Below are 22,627 nucleotides of genomic sequence, written 5' to 3'. Positions count from 1 at the left end.
GTAAGTAAAACTGAACTACAGTTGATGAATTACTAGAGATTCAGTGTGGACAAATCTTAGAACCGAAAATTCCAGGGGTATCCAGTCATGGAGAGCCCTCACAGTTTTGTGAGATTTTGTGAGCTATTGGTCTAGGAGCTCAACCAGGTTCTCATAATTATTAAAGAAAAATCCCCTCATGCTTCTGGCAGGAGGGGAAAATGAACCATTTTGAAATACTCTAAAATTTGCCAAGAATAAGCTCAATCTTATCAATTCTAAGACTAATAAAAACTCAACCTGGGAGAATAATAGGATCTCTCTCCTAATAAAAAAGAAAAAAAAAATCATGTATTGCTCTATGCCAAATAGGTATTCGTGGGCTTGAATTGGTCAATAAGCATTCAATGTTGTCTTCTTGACTTAATCGTTTCATTTTTAGATAGTCTGTCTTAGCAGTCCAATACCTTGTTTCCGCGAAATCCACGGTCAGTTGGGTAATGTGTTTAGTTCACTGTTTACCCTCCTCGTGAGTCATGGATCTCCCTAAATTCAGGCTTCTTTTGTCTAACTGCTGCCTAAAACAAACATGTCTGGTATGTTATCTGGACATAGATTTGGATTGTGAGGTCTCCTCCTAAAAGTTATCAGAAGCATCAAAATCTTTTCAAATGATGTACTTCGCTGTGCCTTCCTTCTTGGCGAGAATTCTTAACATATCATCTCTGAGTCTTGATTGTTCTCAAGGATTTCATGCATTCGTTCATCCATATTCACCAGACATTTGTTGATTGCACCATATGTGCTAGGCACTAGGAATATAGAAATAAATGAAATAAAGGCAGTCTTTTCCCTCATGCAGTGGAAAGAAAATATAACAGGGAGAGCTTCTATTGACATAAACTCTACATTTGAATATAGATGGATTTCTGTATTAAACAATCCAGCAAACTGATGACATCTTCCTCCTTTTTAAACAGTATAAATTCAATATATCAAAGAGGACCAGTTATTTATTTTTTAAGCAACAACTATTAGTTCTTTTGTAAGCAAGACAAAAATTCCAACAATCCAAAGCCCCACATGAACTCAGTTCACTATTTCTTCAAATCAAAATGCTCGAGGCACACTTACTGAAGGTCTGTCGTATGTTCCTTAGAGTATAGCGTATGTAGCTATTTCAAAGTTCAACTCACTTCTTTCTAATGCTTAAAAAAACATCCAGAAACACTTCCAACTCTGCTTTTTTACTGGGAGAATTCTCACAGGTAGATCCCAAATATAAATGCCTAGTATCTTTGAAGTTTATTTCATGCACTATGCCCACTGCCTCAACGCTCAGCCTTTAACACTCTAGTCTCTTATGTATTCTATATACACTACTTAATCCATTTACACTTGTGGGTGTTTGCAGAATGTCCCAAAATTTACTTCCCACTTCATATTAACTACTTTTATCAAAATATTTTATCTTTGCATTTATTTGAAGTTGCAGTGACAAAATGGTATTTCTTGATGCCGTGCTTTTTTTTTTTTTTTTTTTTTGGTCAGTTTTACCCCAATTATTTAACACCCCTCTGTCCTTACCTTCAGTCGAGGGTCACTGTCACTAACAAGTTTCACAATCCTCACCTGCCATTATCTTTGCTTGGCTTGGTGAGAAGACTCTTTTTCCAGGGTCGCATGTCAAAACTAGAGTCCTACATGGATATTGGGGCCACTAAATAATGAGCTCGAGGAAACCACATCTGAGCACATACAAAACAGTATTTTAAAGTACATGCCTAGGAATGGCAGTGCTCCATCTGCTTATTAACTAGGAATTACAGAACAACAACAACTACTTCATGTCAGTCTTTTATTACTTCCTAGACACTGTGTTAAGGGTTATTATAAGCTCCTATAATTTATTCTTTACCAAAAATCTTACCAGACAGATATTATTACAGATGAATAAATTGAGTTTTAGAGCTAATAAGAAATTTGCAGAAAATCTCTTTAAAGGGGTATAAGAGATAAATAGATAAAGCACAAATAAAGGTGTTTTATACATATATTAGAATAGATAAAATATTCACAGGTGCACACATACGTGCGCACTTAAGTATATGTGAATGTTTAACTCTTGGCTGTCATGTGAAAACACCCTGCTACAAATCAGGGCTCTGCAAAATTTTTCTCTAAAGGACCAAATAGTAAATATCTCAAGTTTTGGCCATGCTGTCTCTGTCGTAACTGTTAAACTACTCATAATGTACCGCAAAAGCAACCATAAACAATACGTAAAAAAAGGATCTGACTGTGTTCCAATAAAACTTTACACAAACTGACAGCGAAATTTTTCAGGACGGCAAGATTTGGCCCAGGGACTACAGTGTGGCAACCTCTTTTAACACATTGTACTATGTGGCTTGATTTAAAATTATACAGTGAATAACTAAATTATTTCAGAGTATGGGAAAATTAAATGCTCAATGTCCTTTTTGACATAAATCTTTATTCAAAAAGAATCAAGCTCTACTTTGTCATTTTTCTTCAAAATAGGTTAAATTGCAAAACTTGTCCCGTGCTCATTCTTACACAATCTATCACAACAAAAACATTGTTCTCTATTTAGCCATTTTTTGTGAAGGAGCTCAATCTCTTTTAGAAAGTTATTTCATTAATCCTGCCTATGATCCTGTAAAGGAAGGAGATGACAAGTATGAAGAAATGTTCATAGCCTATTAGTTCAATTCAAAAGTTGAACAAATCCAAGTGAGAAGTGCTTGCTACCCTCATAGTTATTCAACATCCTTAAAATACATGCTTTGAATCTTTCAGGGGTGTTCCTCAACTGGGTGCTTCTGGGAAAAGCAATCCAGCACAAAAACTCTATGTTTCAAAAATGTCCTTATTTGAGGCCATATCACCCACAAGGATTTGGTTTCCATAGAGTTTTTCATCACGACTTGCCATATTAAGATGCTCTATTCTGCAAACCAACTGTTCTCTTTCTTCTGGTTGATGACTGTATTTCAGTAGTGGAAAAAAGTAATCCAAAAAAATAAAATATTCGGGGGTCTTTATGTCTTAAAGGTAACATATATGTTGGTGCCCTAACTTGCCCATGAAGTCAAACTATGGATTATTCCCTTGTTGTCTGTCATATGCCTTGGGAATGTGAACCCATACACACATAAGAGAAAATGACATTATTTTTAATTTTATCTATTATTGAGATTATATTATGTTGAATATGTTACCATATAAAAACATGTGTGTGTTTTCAATAGTGCCTGGTAAGAATTTAGGCATAAAATAAGGCAATAAATTTTGACCTTTTAGATCATGAGAGATAATCATCAGTAAAGGTAATATTTAAAAATATTCTAATTTTAAAATAATCTTTCTCAATTTCCACTTTCATCAGGCTGTGCTTCTTCTGTAATACCTATAAAGGGTTCCTATTATCAACCTTCTAAAATCCAGCTATTTTGACTTATTCTTTCACCAGCTCAAACATGGACCACTAACCACATTTCTCAGGCTCCCCAACATATGTCTTTATACAGCCTAAGCAAACCCACCTAATACTATTCACAGATTAGGTATGTATATATGGAAATACTAATCTTAACATGAAGCTCTTCCCACCTACAATTCCCGGCTTATCTTTTTCCACTATTTGATATTCCTCATTTTAGTAAAAACCTGGATTCAAGCTCCTTTTCGTTATGAAGTTTTTCATGACTAAATCAACTGAAGGCTCCATTCGTTCAAAAAATGTTTATAGGGTACCCACTAGATGCAAGACACAATGCTAGAGACTCTGGGGCTTGTTTTGATAAATTAGTATCTCTTCAAAGGGGTATAAGATATAAATAGATAAAGCATAAATAAAGGTGTATTATATATATTAGAATATTCACAGATAAAATATTCACAGGTGCACACATACATGCACACTTAAGAATAACACAAAGAAGAAAATTTATATTACTGTAAGTAGTGTACTTTGGGAGGTTACATGGAGACATTTATTTCATGGGTATATTAGGAAAGATTTATCTAGAAGATGTTTGCAGGAAAGCAGAGTATAACATGTAGGATTTGTATCTGTAGAAATAAGGTACTTGAGGGCAGATGTTTTGAAATGATGAACATTTACGAAATGATGAACAAATTAGCTTGAATAAAATGTACACAGTTTACCCTTGAACAACATGGGGATTTCCGTACCAACCACAGTTAGTCAAAAATCCACCTACAACTTTTGACTCCTCCAAAACATAACCACTAATAACCTACTATTGAACAGAAACCTTACAAATAACATACACAACTGATTAACACATATTTTGTATGTATATAATGTATTCTTACAATAAAGTAAGCTAGAGAAAAGAAAATGTTAGTAAGACAATTATAAGGAAGACAAAATGCATCTGAAGTCCTGTACTGTATTTTGGATACTGTAAGTTTTTGTTTGTTTACAGGATGAATCGTCCTTCTGAAATGGTAGGCAACCGTAGCCACAGACCTCAATCTATGGTACATATCAATAAATTTTATTTTTTTTCCTTGTATTGTCAAGACTTATTTAGCCTCTTGGGAGCATCTCCAGCATCACTCGTAGGACTTTGTATATGGGTCCTATGGTGTTATTCAAGGTGTATGGTATTGCATTCAGCACCATAATCCATGAGACCCATGAAAGATCACTATTTCCTGTAATACACAATTCAGTGGAGAGACAAATCGCTCACTCAGAGATGGTTCGTGTAATACAACACTTGAGCTCACCACAATAGCAACAGGAATTGTTTGCAAAATTATTACCGTAGTACAGGAGGTAATATAGTTAATTTTATGCAGTTAGGATTTAATACTTCATCTTTATGTTTGTTTGTTTACATTTCTCTGGCATGCAAACAACACCATGTAGATCTTGTGTTCATATAAGCCTTGATCAATTTTAATTTCTTATAACACATTTATGTGTATTCTACGGCAGTAAATAAGAAAAATAGACTAATATCTACATGTATGTTATGCATACCTAACTTTTCTTAATTTTTTTCCATATGTCTGGGCTACAAGGTTTATATGCAAATTTTTTCAAATTATTACAAATCTCCAAAATTTATTCTGACGTGTTTATTGAAAACAATTCCCATATAAGTGGACCCATACAGTGTAAATCCATGTTGCTTAATGGTCAACTAAGTATATGGGAGAAAGTAGGAAACAATAGGTTGGCCACAGATTATGGAAAATTAAGATTTTTGGATGTGCCTCTGAATATAGGAACCAGTGAATATTTTGTGCAATAGAGAGCCATAAGAGTTGTGATTTAGAAAGATTAATCTGAGAAAATATAAGATAGGTAAGATAGAGTGGAGATGGAAGGATATCAGAGATAAAAGACTAAAGTTTTTGCACAAGTTCAGTAAAGAGATTGTGGGATCTTGGATTAGGATAATGGCATTTAAAATGAAGAAGTAATGAAAACATATAAAAGAGTTTGTATAGCTGTAGCATTGAAGCAATAGAAGAAAAGGAAATCTCAGTCAGTCTCATGCTTTTAAGACCATCTCCCATAATTTTATGCTGAACTGAACTATTGACTCCTATGCCCAGGCTTTCACCCTGCATGTCCACTAGGTGCTTAATAGTCATCTTACACTGAGTGGGGCTGCCTCCGGGCTTACCTGACCTGCGGTTGTATACAGCACAGCATTATTAGCCACACTATTCAGCAGCTGAGGACTACACTTGGTCTCGACTTTATGTTTTCTCTCACACTGCATACCAGATTTAACAGCAAAATCCTTTACATTCAAAAGAAATAAAAAATCTGGCCACTTCTTGCCATCTCCACAGACACCTCCCTCGTCGAAGCCATGATCATATCTCTCCTGGATTATCACTATTATTCCTAAACTACTTTTACTTTTATCTTCCTGTTGTTTACCTTCAACCCAGCAGTGGAAACCACTGAATCACAACTTCGCTTAAAAGCTTCTACAGAACTTCTTATCTCACTCAGACTAAAATTCAATGTCCTCACAATGGCCTATGAAGACCTGTATAACTTAGCCCCTTCTACTTCTCTGATCTTCTTTCATACTTCTTCTCCTCCCTACTCTGCCCCCTTGCTTTTCCTCCTTGCTGTTCCTGAGCATGCAACACAGACTAGGAACTTTGCACTCACCCTTCCCTCTACCTAGACTACTTTCCCTGCATATTCACTTAACCACATGTTTTCCTCACTTATTTATTCAGGTCTCTGCAGAAATGTCACCTTATCCAAGAGATCTTTCCTGACTCCTTAAATAAACTGGCAATCTCCAGCATTACATCCTAGTTCTCTTATCTTGCTTTACTTTTCTCCATAGCCCTTGTCCTCACTCATTTGTTATATTTACTTGTTACACGTCCAGTGTATGTCTCTCCCATGAGCATATAAGCTCCATTAGGACAGGGAATTGTGCTAGAACTGCAATACTGAGCAAAACAAGTCCTTGTCCTCATAGAGCATATATGCTAATGGGGAAGACATAGAAGGACAGTGTCTAGAACATAGTAGGCACTCAAGAAATATCAGCTGGATTAATGAATAATGGAAAAAGCCACTCACTTCTAGTGAGTGAAGTAATATTGCTACCTATATTAATCAAAGAACTTCAACAGAAGAACATAGTGAACGTATATTGGAAATTTTGATTTTAAACACTTTAAGACCCTATACTCTTGTGCTGTAGAAGGTATCCTGGAGGTAGGTGGTTTTATGGGAATGAAGTGTAGAAGGATGGTAACAAGAGGGACTGTCATTTAAATTTAAGGTTTGATAAAATTGCCAAAGATACATAGAAAGCAGGACAGGTAAATAAGCAGCATAGTGTATGTACATGTAGGTAGCAGAAAGTTAACCAGAAGAGTACATTTTCTTGGAAGCCATAAACGATTGCAAGAACGGTTTATTAGCTGTGTTATACATGGTAAATGATTGGTATTGAGAACTGTGAGATTACTGTGACTTTTTGAAAGGAAATATTTTTAAATAGAGTGTGAGGAGAACTAAGTTTTCAGGGTCCCAGCATGTCTTCAATAATGATAAATGGAAGCACCAAATATAGATTACACTAATAATTTCTTCATTCTTTTATTCAATAAATGTGATTGAATGCATACTATGTGCATAGAGTAATGGGGATGATAAGATGGTATATAAAAATGAATCATATGTGAATTCTTACCTTGTGAAAATTAATCAAAAAAACATGAATGCTCAGCAATGTATCCGAGTCTTAGCTAGACCCCGGGAATTAAAAGGAGAACATGGTGCTCCCTTCAATTGAACATTCATTCGTTCAACAAACATTACTGTCTTGTTAAACTGGAAATGCAAGAAACAAAACATGATCTTTATTTATTTTCATAATAAGTTTCTATTTTCATAATAAGGAAGTTTCTATTTTCATAATAAGGAAGGTCAGTGGATAAAAATAATTAAAATAAGGCATAATGGAGGAAAGAATTAACTTTTCCAATCATGATAAGTTTAAATATCCCTTTAGAGTTCAAGAGTGATGAAAAAGAATACATATAGAATTATGAGATTATGAGAGAATTATTGAAATAATTTTTTAAGATGAGATTACTTAAGCACATTTGTAAACTCTGAGAATATATCCAGAGTAGGACAACCAGAGGGAAAAAAAGATAAAAATCATAAATGAAGCAATAAATTCTTTTAATCTATATTTATCTGTGGCTGATATAACCAGCCTTGAATTTATATGTTTGTAATTAAGGTAATAACTCAATATAATTCTAATGGTATATTGGCAAAACTTAATGTGTTTAATATTTACTTGTTGTGTGTTGACAGCTCCATCCACATATTATACAACAAATTTGAATGTTTAACATTGTCAATAAATGGGAATTTTGAGCTATCACATGGGGGCACTGTCTCCTAGACAACAGTTCAATGTCAATAGAGTCACCATTTTTATCTTTAAACAATGTCATGTAATTATTTAAATATTTTATACATTTTATATTTATTATTTCATAAAATTGAGTTTACAATAGAAAAGTGAAGGTAATGTTACAAGTATAAAGAAGAGTAAGTCTTACCATTTTGATAAAATTGAGATAACTTTAATAAAAGAGATACAAATCAGTAGAGAAAACAATGTGACAATTACCTACACTCGGAAACTCTGAAATTAGGTATGTTAATTGGATATTTATGAGAAATAAGGAAAAAATGTTAAATGTACACAAAACACTTAAAATATATGATTGATTTGTATTTACAAGACAGGCATTGTGGTGGAGGGGGATCTTTGTGATAAGTAACTTTCCAGGAAAGAATCTTTCCTCTGCATGAATATTTGAATATTTAACATTTATAAATGTGTTCAAAATGCATTGTGAGTTAATGAGTTGCTTTTATTGTATATTAATTGCTATTTTCCAAAACTAATATTCCAGGGAACACTTCAGGTTGCAAATAGGTATACTGGAAAAGTGCTCTCTAGTAAATGAGGTTCAGAGAGTGTTGGGTTGTTCCCAGTTAAACAGGATCTTTGACACAAAGCTTAGAACTTTTGCTACGTAAATGTGCATTTTTATTCTCAAGAACAGCATATTATATATAATGGCCCCCAAGCTAATTTGACTACAGTCATATTTTTTAATCAAAGCGCCTATTAACAGCTACCAGAACCAGTGATCTGCAAAATATGACTTGGAAAAAGTTCTACAGATTCTTTAGTAGAATTCTCATGGCCAGAATAATAGCAGAAAACGAACTCATAAGATTTCAAGCTGGAAGTGATTCTAGAGGTCATCTAGTACAATTTTCCTGCAAAAAAAAAAAAATCACTGAAGAGCACCTCTGAGAGATGATCATCAAGTTTTCTTTTAAGTGTATCTCTAGATAATATATTCTGTGTGAATCCTGTCTATCCTTAATAAATAGAATAATTTATTAAGACCACATATAACTCATTTGTCCTCATTCTGTTTGCTCCCTCTTCTATATGACAACACTTCAAATATTCGAGGATAGCTTACATGTGTACTACTAGATTCTTCTAGATAAACACACCCCATTCTGACAATGTACCACATGTAAAGAAGTTATCAGATTCTTCCTTATTTCAGCTCTCTTTCCCTGTGTGCATTAGACTCAAACAATGCCCCTTTTACAAGGCATTATTTGATAAAACATGATTCTTCAACTCTTCATTCTGAAATGTGCACACTGATATTAACTCTTATTTGGGCTCTGTTATTAATTGGAGAAGTATATTGCTGGCTGCTAGTAAGCTTGCTTATGATCAAGGAAAATGACAACTGTAGGCGAACAAATTTCCACACGTATACCTACACAGTTAATTTTTTTTTCATTTAAGTTACATGGGTAATTGTTTATCCTTACAGCCAAAATAATTCCATATTCTAGATGGCCTTGAAGAAATACAACTTTCTATCCCTCTGTAATGATCAAAGTGTTCGTTAGCTACAAAAAGATAGGCACTTGTTTCCATATCTGAAATAACTGATTATTGGTGTTAAATGGTTGTTTGCTCCACTTTATGCTTGTAAAGCAAAACAAAAATATATTTATATAATATGCATAGGTATATGTATTTCGTAAGCATATGTATATACAAATATATTTTTAAATTTAAAAACAGGTAATAAACATTTACTCGACAAGATGTGTATTATTGAAAAAAATAATCAATTTCTATATTTCAGTTGGGTTTCGCTTTCCCTCTTGCCATCACCTGAAAATAAGAAGTCTGATTTTCAAATTCAGGACTAAGAAAACAATAGTCAGCGTTGCTTTGCTTTAAGCAGTAGAATATTATTTATAAAATAAGACTGAAGTAGGAAAAAATGTTTACTTTGGATGAGGGCCAACATATTTGCAGAAACGACAAAGATTTGCTCAATATTATATCACGAAATAATTATTTCTTTTATGCCCTTATAAATCCTCCTTTTGACAAAAATCATGGTTAATGAGATTGTGATGTTGCAGGAGTAGTGCAAAAACAATGTAGGTAAACGAGTAGAGAAATTAGTTCTGAAGTGTGGGATAATTGTAGAGGGCCTTGGGCAAAAAACAAAACATAGATGTGCAGGAGACATAGCGCATCTTGTCTTCACTTGTCTTTGTTAGTGCAAGTGAAAAGGTTAATGCCGTACGGTTCCATCAACACAGAGTGCGGAACTGTGGCACCTTTGAATTCTAAAGTTACCCACAGTGTTTCTGATTTAATTCCTGTGAGAATAGTACTATTTACAAGTTTGCTCAGGAATATGTCAATTAACCATGTGCTCCTGGTCTTGTACCGTCAATCTCTCTGCCTCTCGTGTGTGTGTGTGTGTGTGTGTGTGTGTGTGTCTTTCTCTCATTATAGAGAAATTATTTTTCAAATCACTATCACATGGAATGATTCACTGTTATTTGAAGCTATCTTTTGATTGGAAGAAAAATTGTCAGATGCACACTGGGCCAAAGCATTAAGTCTTCTCCAGGCTCCAGATCATCAAATATTACATTCTCACATGCGTCCTTAAAACCTAAAACCTCAGATAATCTTGTGCCATGTTTGAGTTTTCTGCCCCAATATATTGTAGCTAGTGTTTGCATCAGTAGCTTTCAATATTCTAACAAAATGTGCCATTTTAAAGTATCTAAATACCAATATGTCTGTATGTGCATGTGTGTACAGGCAGTACGTTATTCTAGACATTTAGCCATCAGGTAGCAGCTTTATTTACCCTTCTTGCTTCAGTTTCCTGTTTCTACACCTTTCCTCTTTGCTAGCACCCACTCTATTCTCAAAACGTCCTCTCTGCATGTCCCCCTAACCTTTGATTACTATCCAGTTTCTTCTACTACCATCCCTCTATCCTTCCACAACTCATCCCCACTTTGATTGATTTGGTCTCATCTGATTCACCTTGATACTTTGTCTCTTCTTTCACATTCTTGAGCTCTGCTGGTTGGAAGTTCATTTAAATATCCTTCCAATCTTCTGGGTTACTGATGACAAAATTAAAAAAGAAAACTTTTTGTGGAAAAGTGAATAATTGAATGGAATGGGGAAGAAAGATTACAACTGGGGGGACTGTAGTGAGGTCACTCCTTTCCCCTTTCTCTATGCTTCTGCATTGGAATTCATTTATTCTGAAGTTTGAAAAACCGAAAATTCCCACTGGGGTTACAATGCCCTGGAGCATGATGTGTACTGTCTGCCAAGAATTCTGATTCAAGTGTGATTGAGAAACTTTGAAAGCCTCTTGATAGTTTTTAACAATGTGGTAAGAAGGACTGACTCGGCCCTTAGACAATTCTTAGAGACTCAGGAGAAGTGGAAAGGAACAGTCTGGATCTTTATTACTGTAAAGAATATGGTCTTATGTTATTATAAAGGGAATGTAATTTTTATTACCTTCTCTTTTGTTATTTTTTTTTCTCAAATGAATGAACAATATTCTAGTGGGAACAGATTTCCATTATTCTCAGGTTAACACTTACCCACATCGTCTTAGTTGTCAGGAGGTAACAGGCTAGGGTCATCTTCTTGGATTCTAATCCTGGTTGCATTGCACTCTGGCCATGTCACCTTAGGTCAACGTCATACCTCTCTGAGCTTTAATTTCTTTACCTCTATAATGGGGATAATAATAGTAACTACATTATAGGTCTATTAGGAGGATTAAATAAGTTAATATCTATTAAATGCTTACACTAGGGCCTGACACAGAGTTAAGTATTCAATAAATGTTCATCACAATTTTCTCTAATCATATGAGTGATTGTTCAAAACCTTCCCGTGTTAATAACGAATAAGAAATTCAGCTTCTAAAACATCCAAATCCTGCCCTGATGGTTAGCTCTCAACTATTGAAATACTGCAGTCAATATTCTTCATTTCTAGTAGTTTTCCCACATTTTTACCTTAAGCCTTTACATGCAGCAATTTTCCTCTTCCCATCCATAGAAGATTACTAGGCCTTTCCTTTAAATTGGAGTCAAAATTGCATCTTTTTCTAATGATGAATGTAGGTTTAGAAAGAGTGAGTTTTGAAACTGGCACCGAGTGCTAGAGGTGCTCCTCCAGTCAAGTTCAGTCACACTCTTCAGCATTTTTTGCAACTTAGTGTCCTCATTGTAACTTGAGTCTAATATTACATAATTCACAGGATATTCTGAGCTATACACACACACACACACACACACATATATATACACATAATATTTATATATGAAATATTTCTACAAAATAGTCACAGATAAATGTTGGTACTACACTGCTATACCCAATTCACATCTTCTCTGGACCTCAATTCCTATTTAGACAAGGCACAATGGTGAAATGATGTGAATATTCATTTTGCAAGTATATGTTGAAGATTACATATTAATGTATAATCATTTTCACATGATCATTACAACATTTTAAATCTTTCTCCACATAATTCTAATACATGTTGGAATTATTTTACGTATAAGTTCACATCGATATCGATTACTTGTATATGGTCCAACTCGTTTAGGTACGTGTAGCCCTTTTTTAACTATCAAAATTAAAAAGACCAGCACATCAGGGATGGCACCCAAATAAATCTTCACTAACTTAACTACAGAAAAAACATTGAAAAGAGAAGCAAATCAAGCAGAAATTATGTAGATCATGAAAAGGATGTCATGGAAGGAAGAAGCTATGTCAATTCTGGAAGAATAGAAAGAGAAAGATTTTTAAGATTTTTAAAAAGTGTTAGGTGTGCTTAAAAATGACTGACAGAGTCAGGGCAATGAAAAAATATAAGTGAAGACAGGCAGTCAACAGGTTTTAACATACAATTTTTTTCTTTTTCAGTTTCTTTTTAAATGTATTTTTAATTGACAGATAATAATTGTAGATATTCAAGAGGCGCATAAGATACATTTCAATACTTATATAGTGATCAAATCAGGACAATGAACACATCTATTTCATCATGTCAAACATTTATCATTTTTTGTGTGTTGGGAACATTCAATAACCTCCTCCTAGTTATTTGAAACTACATGTTATTAACTATAGTGATCCTACAGTGCTAGAAGACTAGAACTTATTCCTCCTATGCAGCTGTAATTTTGTATACTTTAACAAATCTCTCCCTATTCCTCCCTCCCTTCCGCCGACATTGCCAGTCTCTGTTATCATCTGTTCTACTTCTTACTTCTATGAGATAAACTTTTTTAGCTTCCACATATGAGTGAGAACATGCAGCATTTAACTTTCTGTTCCTGGCTTATTTCACTTAACATGATGTCCTCCAGTTTTATCCATGTTACCAGAAATAACAGGATTTTATTCTTTTTATGGCTGAGTAATATTCCATGGTGTGTACATACCATATTGCTGTATCCATTCATCTGTTGCTGGACACCTAGGTTGATCTTGGCTATTGTAAATAATGCTGCAATAAATATGGGAGTGCAGATGTCCCTTTAATATAATGATTTCCTTTTCTGTGGACAAATGCCGAGTAGTGAGATTGCTGGATCATATGGTAATTACATTTGTAGTTTTTTGAGGAACTTCCAAATTGTTATACAGAATGGTTGTATTTGTTTATGTTCACACCAACAGTGTCTGAGTTCCCTTTCCTCTGCATCTTTGCCAGCATGTTATTTTTTGTCTTTCTGTTAATAGTCATTCTAACTGGGGTGAGATGATACTTAATTGTAAGTTTGATTTGCAGTTCCCTGATGATCAGTGATATTGAACATTTTTCATAATATATTTGTTGGTCTTTTGTACGTCTTCTGTTGAGAAATGTCTGTTCAGATTATTTACCCATTTTTAACTTAAATTTTATAATTTTTTGCTGTTGAGATGTTTCAGTTCATTGTATATTCTGGATATTAATCTCCTATCAGATGAGTACTTTTCAAATATTTTCTCCCATTCTTTTCACTCTCTTGTTTTGTTCTTGTTTTTGCTGTTCAGGAGATGTTTAATGTGATGTAATTCAATTTGTTTGTTTGTTGTTGTTGTTGTTGTCTGTGCTTTTGAGGTCTTATTCATAAAATTTTTTCTCAGACCAGTGTGTTGAAACATTTCCCATATTTTCCTCTAGTAATTTTATTTTTTCAGATCTTACATTTAGGTATTTGATTCATTTTGAGTTAATTTTTGTATGAAGTGTGAGGTAGGGTCTAGTTTCATTCTTCTGTATAAGGATGTTCATTTCCCAGCACCATTTACTGAACAGACTGTCCTTTCCCCAATGAGAGTTCATGGCACCTTTATCAAAAGCCATGTGGCTGTAAATATATGGATTTATTTCTGTATCCTCGGTTCTAATCCTTTGATCTATATGTCTTTTTTATGCCAGTACCATGCTGTTTGGGTTACAATAGTTTTGTAGTATATTTTGAGTCTTGATAGTGTGATGCTTCCAGCTTTATTATTTTTGCTCAGGATTGTTTTGGCTATTTGGGGTCTTTTGTAGTTCCATACAAGTTTTAAGATTTTTCTTCTGTTTCTGTGAAGAATATCATTGGTATTTTGACAGCAATTACATCAAATCTGTAGATTGCTTTTAGTAATATTGGATTTTTTGTTTGTTTGTTTTTTGTTTTTATTGAGACGGAGTCTCACTCTGTCACCCAGGCTGGAGTGTGCAGTGGCACAATCTCGGCTCACTGCAAGCTCCTCCTCCCGGGTTCACGCCGTGCTCCTGACTCAGACTCCTGAGTAGCTGGGACTACAGGCTCCCCCCACCACGCTCGGCTAATTTTTTTGTACTTTTAGTAGAGACGGGGTTTCACTGTGTTAGCCAAGATGATCTCGATCTCCTGACCTCGTGATCCGCCCATCTTGGCCTCCCAAAGTGAATATTGTTATCTTAACAATATTAATTCTTCTAATCCACCAGCATTGTTTGCCTTCATTTTTCATTTTCTTTTCATTTTTTTTCATCAGTGTTTTGTAGTTTTCTTTGTCAAGGTCTTTTACCTTTTTGATTAAATTTATTTTTCTCTCTCTGTCTCTCTCTATCTCTCTGTGTGTATGTGTCTGTTGTAAACAGGATTGCTTTCTTTCTTTTTCAGCAAGTTCATTGTTCATGTATAGAAATGCTACTAATTTTTGTATGTTAATTTTGTATCCTGCAACTTTAATAAATTCATTTATCAGTTCTAACAGTTTTTAGATAGAGTCTTAGGTTTTTAAATATAAAATCATATCATCTGCAAACAGGGACAATTTGACTTACTCCTTTCCAATTTGGATGCCCTTTATTTCTTTCTGTTGCCTAATTGCTCCAACTAGTACTTCTAGTACTATGTTGAATAAGAGTGGTAAGAGTTGGAATTCTTATTTTATTCCAGTACTTAGATGAAAAGTTGAATTTTCTTCATTCAGTAAGTTGTAAGCTTTGGGTTGAACTAGGCTGACAGACTTTTACTTGAGCCAGGTTTCTTTAGAGACTAGTTAACATTCATTGATCTCCCTTCTATATTTTCATTGACCTCTCAATCCACTGCATAATGACATCTGCCTCCACATTTTATTGAAAATTCTTGCTCTAAGGTCACCAATGGCTACTTCACTGCAAAATTAAATCAGTGACCTTTTTAAAAATGTTTATTTTTGTCCACATTTACTAACGCTTTCTTTTGCATTTAACATAGTGAATATTCTTGAAAATTTTCACTCCCTTATTTCCATGGAAATCTTATTTTTTTGTTTTCCAGTATCTCTGGCATCTCAAACCACTGTATCCTGGTCTCTCCGTGAACTCTACCCTTCATGATCCAATCACACTGATCCAATAGCACACTAATCTTCTTCTATATGTTTTCCTTGAGTAATCACCTCCACTCTAATGACGTTTATCCTCTTATGTATTGAGGACTTCAATAATCTAGATCAGGGCCAGCAAACAATGGCTGGTTGGTTGGATTTCACTTACCGCTTGTTTTTGTAAATAAAGATTTATTAGGACAAGCCATGCCTGTTCATTTATGGTGGCTTACTTGCTACAAAGGCAGAGTTGAAGAAAATATTTATTATCTGGCACTATACAGAAAAAAATTCAACATCTTAGCTCCATTTTAAGATGAAGTTTTCAGGCTAATATAACATGTTATTTAAAGGACATACACATTTCGATGTACTGGAAGTAGCTAAATCCAGATTTTCAAACCTGCTTTTCTTGCTCCACCCTTATTTTTTCTTATTAGGTGTCTATATTTAGCAAAAACAGAAACTTGGGAATCATTCTAGATTTTGCTCTTTCCTTCATCTCACAATAAGTTGATCACCAGGCCTTGATCAATATCATTCATACATGTCTTCTCTCCATATCTATGACCACAGTCATGATTAAGACTCTTAGCTGAACTCACGGCTATAGGCAAAGGCTTTCCATCCAAAATAGACTGTGTGTCACTTATCATTTCTCCAGTTAAAGGACATGTTCTTTATCTTGTCCCCCATAATAGTCTAAGACTCAAGTGAACTAAGCCCCATCAGAATTTTTCTGTGTGGATACCCACAGTGTTTCAATGATTCAAGACCTTTGTAACTCCTAATCATAGAGTGAGATATTAATTCCCACAAAGTTGTCACCATGGTATAGAAAGGAAAGCTCAGTGTCTGCACTGGTGAGTGGAACTTGATTGTGGTGGAACATACTTCCAGTGAAAATGTAGTACTATTAACACTTAAGTTAGGATGCCAACTATCTGGTAGAGTCAGGAAAGCCTTTGTAGGGGAAATGGCATCTAAAATAAGTCTTACAAGATAAGGAATTGCCAGTCCAGTAAATGCAATGCATTCTAGGCAATCAAGAAGACTTATGAAGGCTAGAAAGAAAGGAAGACCTGTACATATTTGGAGAACGGCAAGCATCCTATAAAATTGACACAAGGGCTGGTTGGGGTATTTGCAAAGAGGTAGGCTAGAAAGAAAATATAAGTCTTGATATGAAGGTTTTGTTTTGTTTTGTTTTTACCTCCATGCTTGAATGATTAGACTCATAATAAAAAATAATGAGAAAGCTAAATTTCAAATGTGGTGATATACAGGGCTGGCATTTATAAGAAGGATTTATAGTGACAGATTATGGGCAACAGCACATCGCACAGTGAAGAAAAAAATAGTCACAGGCAAAATTAAGATTATTACAATAATTTATTAAAAGAAGTTACTTGACTAAATGAAGTCATTGTCCATGGGAGCAGGTAGAAGGAGCCAGGTTCAAGATACAATTCTGCAATGAATCTGCAAGATTTAGTTCAAAGTGGGCTACAGCTGCAGAAGAGGAAAGTAAGTAAGGGACACAGCTGGCAAAAGCAAGCAATAGTGCTGTTAATTAAGAAATTAACCTTCCACAAAAGGAAGAAAAGATTTTGGGACCAGAAGAATGAGTATATTTGGGGATATGTTAAACTTGAAATGACAGTACAATGGAGATAGCACATGAAAATGTCCAGGAGACAGTTGGAAATACTAGAGTGGATCTCATAGTAGAAATAAGAATATTGAAGAATATTAAGGAATCAGTTTGGGGACAAACTTATCCAACCACCAGTTTGTCCCTGTTCCTGAAACACTAGCATTAAGTATCTATTTTTTTTTTTGAGAGAAACCACACATATTCTTAATAAATTCACTGTTAAAATGCTAAGCTGTTGTAGGAGTAATATATTAATTAATTCACACTCATAGATTATCTTGGATTTTTTTACTGGCAGAGTTTAGATATTTAATGAAGGCTTTAAAAACATAGAATCTAGGACAGAGAGTATGGTACATAAAGAAAAAAAATAAGTCAGAAATACGAGGTACTACCGGGCAAGATAAGTATGACAGCATACCAAAACAGAAAGGCTGAGCATGGTAGGGGGTGAGGGGAAGGGCGCAGACAAACTGGGAAGAAGGTCAGAAAAAAGTGAAGAAGGAAAGTAAAGCAAGGCCAAGTCTAGTCATTTCCCAGTTTGGACCAGTTATCTGAATGTATCAAGTGTTCTTTTTGTTTTTATCATAGCTGCTTTAAAAAAAAAAAAAAAAAAAAAAAAAAAAAAAGCCTTAGAAAGACAGCCTGTGATAGACTTGTGCTTCTAAACATTCAAAAATGAAAAGACAACCAGTCCAGTCCCCTTAATTATTCTTTCAGCTTTATTAGTAATATATTGAATAATAGATTTTTAGGGAGAAAATGTTTTACGGTAGTCTTAAATAATGCAGAAGGCTCTCCAAACATTGCTTTAATACAAAATTCATTGCATTTTAGTTCCTAACAAATACTTTAAAATCCCATCTATCCTAGCTATTTTTTCTTAATAACTTTTTCGATATATGCATTTTCTTCAGCCCTTAAGAGATTACGGAAAGGGTTAGATAATAACCATTTGATTGCACCAGTCTGATGTTTCCTGAATCAACAACTGATACTTGAATGCTCAAACTATAAGAAAACATTTATGTGATTATGTTCATTTACAAATTGTGCATTATTGCCCTCCATACTTTAAAATGTTTCCTTCATTGGCATATTTAGAAATATAATATTGATAGAAATAAGCATGAATTTGGCCCCTTTTTGAGATTACTACATGGAGAGGAGATGGGAATGGAGGGAGCAAATACTGAAAAAAAAAAAAAAAAGAAGAAGAAGAAAGAGGTCTTGTGGAGGAGAAAAGCAGACAAATAGTATTAGATTAGTTACTCAAATTTTTCAATTTTGTCTCCTAATTGGTAAGTTATTATGTGCCAATTATTTTATATTTTTATTTATTCAATTTATCAGTAAGGATGTATTAAACTAAGTACTAACTCTTGGTTTATTGCATTAAAGTTTACCTTCAAAAATCTGTGACAAGGTATATATATTTGCATATATACATATATATTTGTATTGTATACACATGCATATATAAGTGTATATGCAGACATTTGTATGTGTTCATAATGTTAAGTCATCTGATGGCATAAGGAAAAATATAATTTATAATTTGAGATCAGAAGCATAATTTAGATAATACGTAATTGTATTTTTCTTGTAAAGTATTACTTATGAGTGTGTATGTATGTATATACATATATATTTATACACACACATATATATAAAAGGCCACAGGGCATTATATATATAAAGTTTTACAATTTATTTTCTGGAGATAATGTTGACTTCAATGCATTCCTGAAAATTACGATGCTTTTTATGTCATTAAGTTTATATGGTATTTTTATGCTGCCTTGTTTCAGGGAAGCTAAGGATTATATTTTTTCAGATTCTAGTATCTTTTATTTGGAATGTTAGTTATAGTTGATAGGAGCATTTTTTTTTCTTCTTAGTGATACATAAGTGTGTCTAAAAGTTTTAGATTCAATAAAATCCTATATTAATTTATTTCATTTCTTTGAAAGTAGAGAAAATAATGTGGAATCCTAACAGTTAAAAGAATATCCCTCTTTTATTATGGGTAAACAGGAATGTATTTTAGGCATTATGTTTTTCATCTAAGTTTGTGTAAACCTTGCAAGAACTATGCAAGGAAACAAGGAACCCATTTCAAAAAAATTTTCTGAGGCAGTAGTCATTTTATGTGACATAAGATGAAAATGTAGGGACAGGTCAGGTGAGTAAGGGCATCACCCCAGTCACCAGCAAAGCCATTCAGTCAGTTCTGAGTCAATTCAAACTATCACACACCCACACATTGTGATTTTTGTCTTTTCTTCTTCCTTCAGCTCTCTCATGACACCACACAGGCTTTATCAAGATTTTTCTTTGCTCCTTTGAGTTTTCTCTGCTTACACTGCCAGCAGAAACCATGATGAAAGAATTGTATGACGACAGCTACTTTTCTAGTCTGGATGGAAATAAGAATGTCGTCTAATCCTATGCATAACTATTATAGGCAAGTTTTATAGGTTTTTAAGTAATTTTTCTTTCTCTGTTCTTAGTATTTTCTTAATCTATTACAATTTACTTTTTGGTAGATCCTTTGATCTCCTTTAGAGATTTGGGAATATACACACCATAAAAGAACTGCTGAGGAAGGCAACTCAAGAGAACATTTTAGGAACCAAGAAATTTGTCCACTGAAAAATGCACAATGGGAAAACAACAAATGAGGCATTATCCTGTGTCTTCCATATATATGAAGGGAAGGACAGCAAAATTATGATTACTCAGATGGTTCTAAGGGAAAATTAGTGAGTGGATTCCATTCAAAAGAGCTTGACCTAAGTAATTCCAGACTGATAAAATAGCACATCATGATTTTAATTCTCACATTACAAAGTTTTATTTCACAAAGAAATTTATAAATGGTATCTTTATCCGGAAACAAACATTGACATTTTTGCTTGTAACTCACGTTATTGGAAGACCGTGGAAAAATAAATGCACAGCTAATATACTGAAGAGTGCTATTAAGTGGAAAGCAATAAATATAAAAAGATAGCATACCAAAAATTCTGCATTAAATAAAGAAAATTTGATTTTCAAAGTTAGAACGTATTTTTAAGGATATATATGCCATGTTATATAAATATTTATTTTATAATACAATCACACACTCAACCTTAGAAACTTTGATTCTGTTATCAGTGCAGCTTCTCTTTAAGTGAAAATTTATTTCTGGTTTCACTTTTACCAGCTGAAAATATAATATTAGTATATCCAGACATGCGTCCACACTTATTCCATGCCAGAAGCAAAGTATGAGAAATTAAAAACAGCAGGGCAGCATTCTGTTATGTGACATAAAGAATGACATCTCTCCTGGGTATGTTTTTAAAATAAAATTGGATGGATGCTAAAGAAATATTTAGAAGATTCCACTCGAGTATAATTAGAAAGGACTTAGGTGGTGAGTGAACCAGGGCCAGTGAATGGAAGGGCAGAATCCTGGTAAACATTGGTTCAGTCCCATAGTTTCTAACACAGGGCTCATGGATCAACTTATGTTGAAATGTTTCACATATGGCAGACACATACACGTCTGTAATGTTTGTCTTTACAGGATGACTTTGATTTTGTAATACAGTTTATACATAGCTAGGCTCTTGAGAACACTCAAAATCTGTGCTAATCAAAACTTAGGTGGTTGCTTGAGCTGGAGCTAAGCATAATCCTCAAAAAGGGGCTCCCCACACTGTGTTCCACTTTTCCTCTTAGCCTCTTCCCCTCAACGAAATGGTAAGAGTTCAGCTGACAACAGGGTAAACAGATTATTGTGTTATTGCTGGCTGATTGCCGGAGTTATTTTGGAGCTTCATAATTCATTTAAAGAGATTTTTGACATTTATGAAATGACTTCTATAATCAACTGACAGTGCAATATCCTATAATTGTTCAATTAAAAATGACTACTAGTGCAGTCATTTATTAGTAGAATCAGATAATTGTCTTGCCACTAAAGAGTACTTCTCACTTTGCACATCAAATGAAAATGTTTGAGTATAAATCTGTGACACAGCAGCCAAAGTCCTGGGGATTTTCAAGTGCATATGTAATTATTACAGACCTCTGAAGTAAATATGGTTTAATGTGATAATCTTAAATGGATTGTGTGTGAGCCTTACAAAATACTTTTCTGTATAAACCAGAGCATCTGTCAGAATGGATAGGAGTTGATTTCTAACCAACATGAAGTTCACGATATTCTTTCCAACCTGTAGTTTAACATGCGTAGTTAGAGCACAGGACAGCATGCCTTTCCCTTGATTCTCATTTATCTTTTTTTCCCCTTTGCAGATGAAACTGATTACCAAGGTAAGGTGCCAGGAATGATTGTATTGATGAATCAGTTTCATATGGAATACTACCCTACTGGGGTCAGCACTCAGAAGCTCTTTCGGATACGTACACAGAATGCAGATCCACAAAAACAGAAACGCTTTCACACACATGTGTGTGCATGCACACACACACGCATAAAACACAAATTTCAAATGCTGAATTTCTCTGAAATAAAACACTTTGACTCACATTATCACAAACCATCTGTTAAGCTAAATCATAAATCAGTCTTTGATTAAATAATTTAAAAAAGCAACCCTTACCACACTGAACACAAGGAAGGCACAGATTATTTAAATACGATATAAAGAAATAACTAAATGGAGGAAACAGCAGCAATCCCCTTACAGATAACGGTTTCTTTATTTTTATTTTAAATTAGCACTGCGCTTCTTTGGACAAACTGGCTAAAACTCAACATTTACATTCAAATAATGATAATTAAGGAAATTCAGAGCAGGCTCAACAGATGGAACATGTTACTTAATTTGAGGTTGCTACAAAATAGAATTTAGTGGTGTCATTTCCAAGTTGCAGCTTAATTTTAATTTTTAAATAAATAATCTGATTTAGTTGTTTTTTCTTTTTCCATTTTGTTTGCAGGAAAATGTTGAAAAATTGCTGTCAGATTCAATCGCTATCTCCCGCTTTCTTTCTAACCCATCAGCAAGAATAGGGCATTTGAATCACAGCTGCTTGGGGCTTTTTTTGTTTTTGTTTCTCTTCAAAAAATTTTTTTCAAGCCCGTTTTTCTTCTTCTTGTATGGATTTTAGAAAGAGTTTTGATAAAGACAGTCCTGGCAGCTGGATGATAAAT

The sequence above is a fragment of the Chlorocebus sabaeus genome, chromosome 11 (genome assembly GCF_047675955.1).
Source record: "Chlorocebus sabaeus isolate Y175 chromosome 11, mChlSab1.0.hap1, whole genome shotgun sequence".
In the NCBI taxonomy this organism is placed as follows: domain Eukaryota; kingdom Metazoa; phylum Chordata; class Mammalia; order Primates; family Cercopithecidae; genus Chlorocebus; species Chlorocebus sabaeus.
This window is presented reverse-complemented; position numbering follows the sequence as displayed.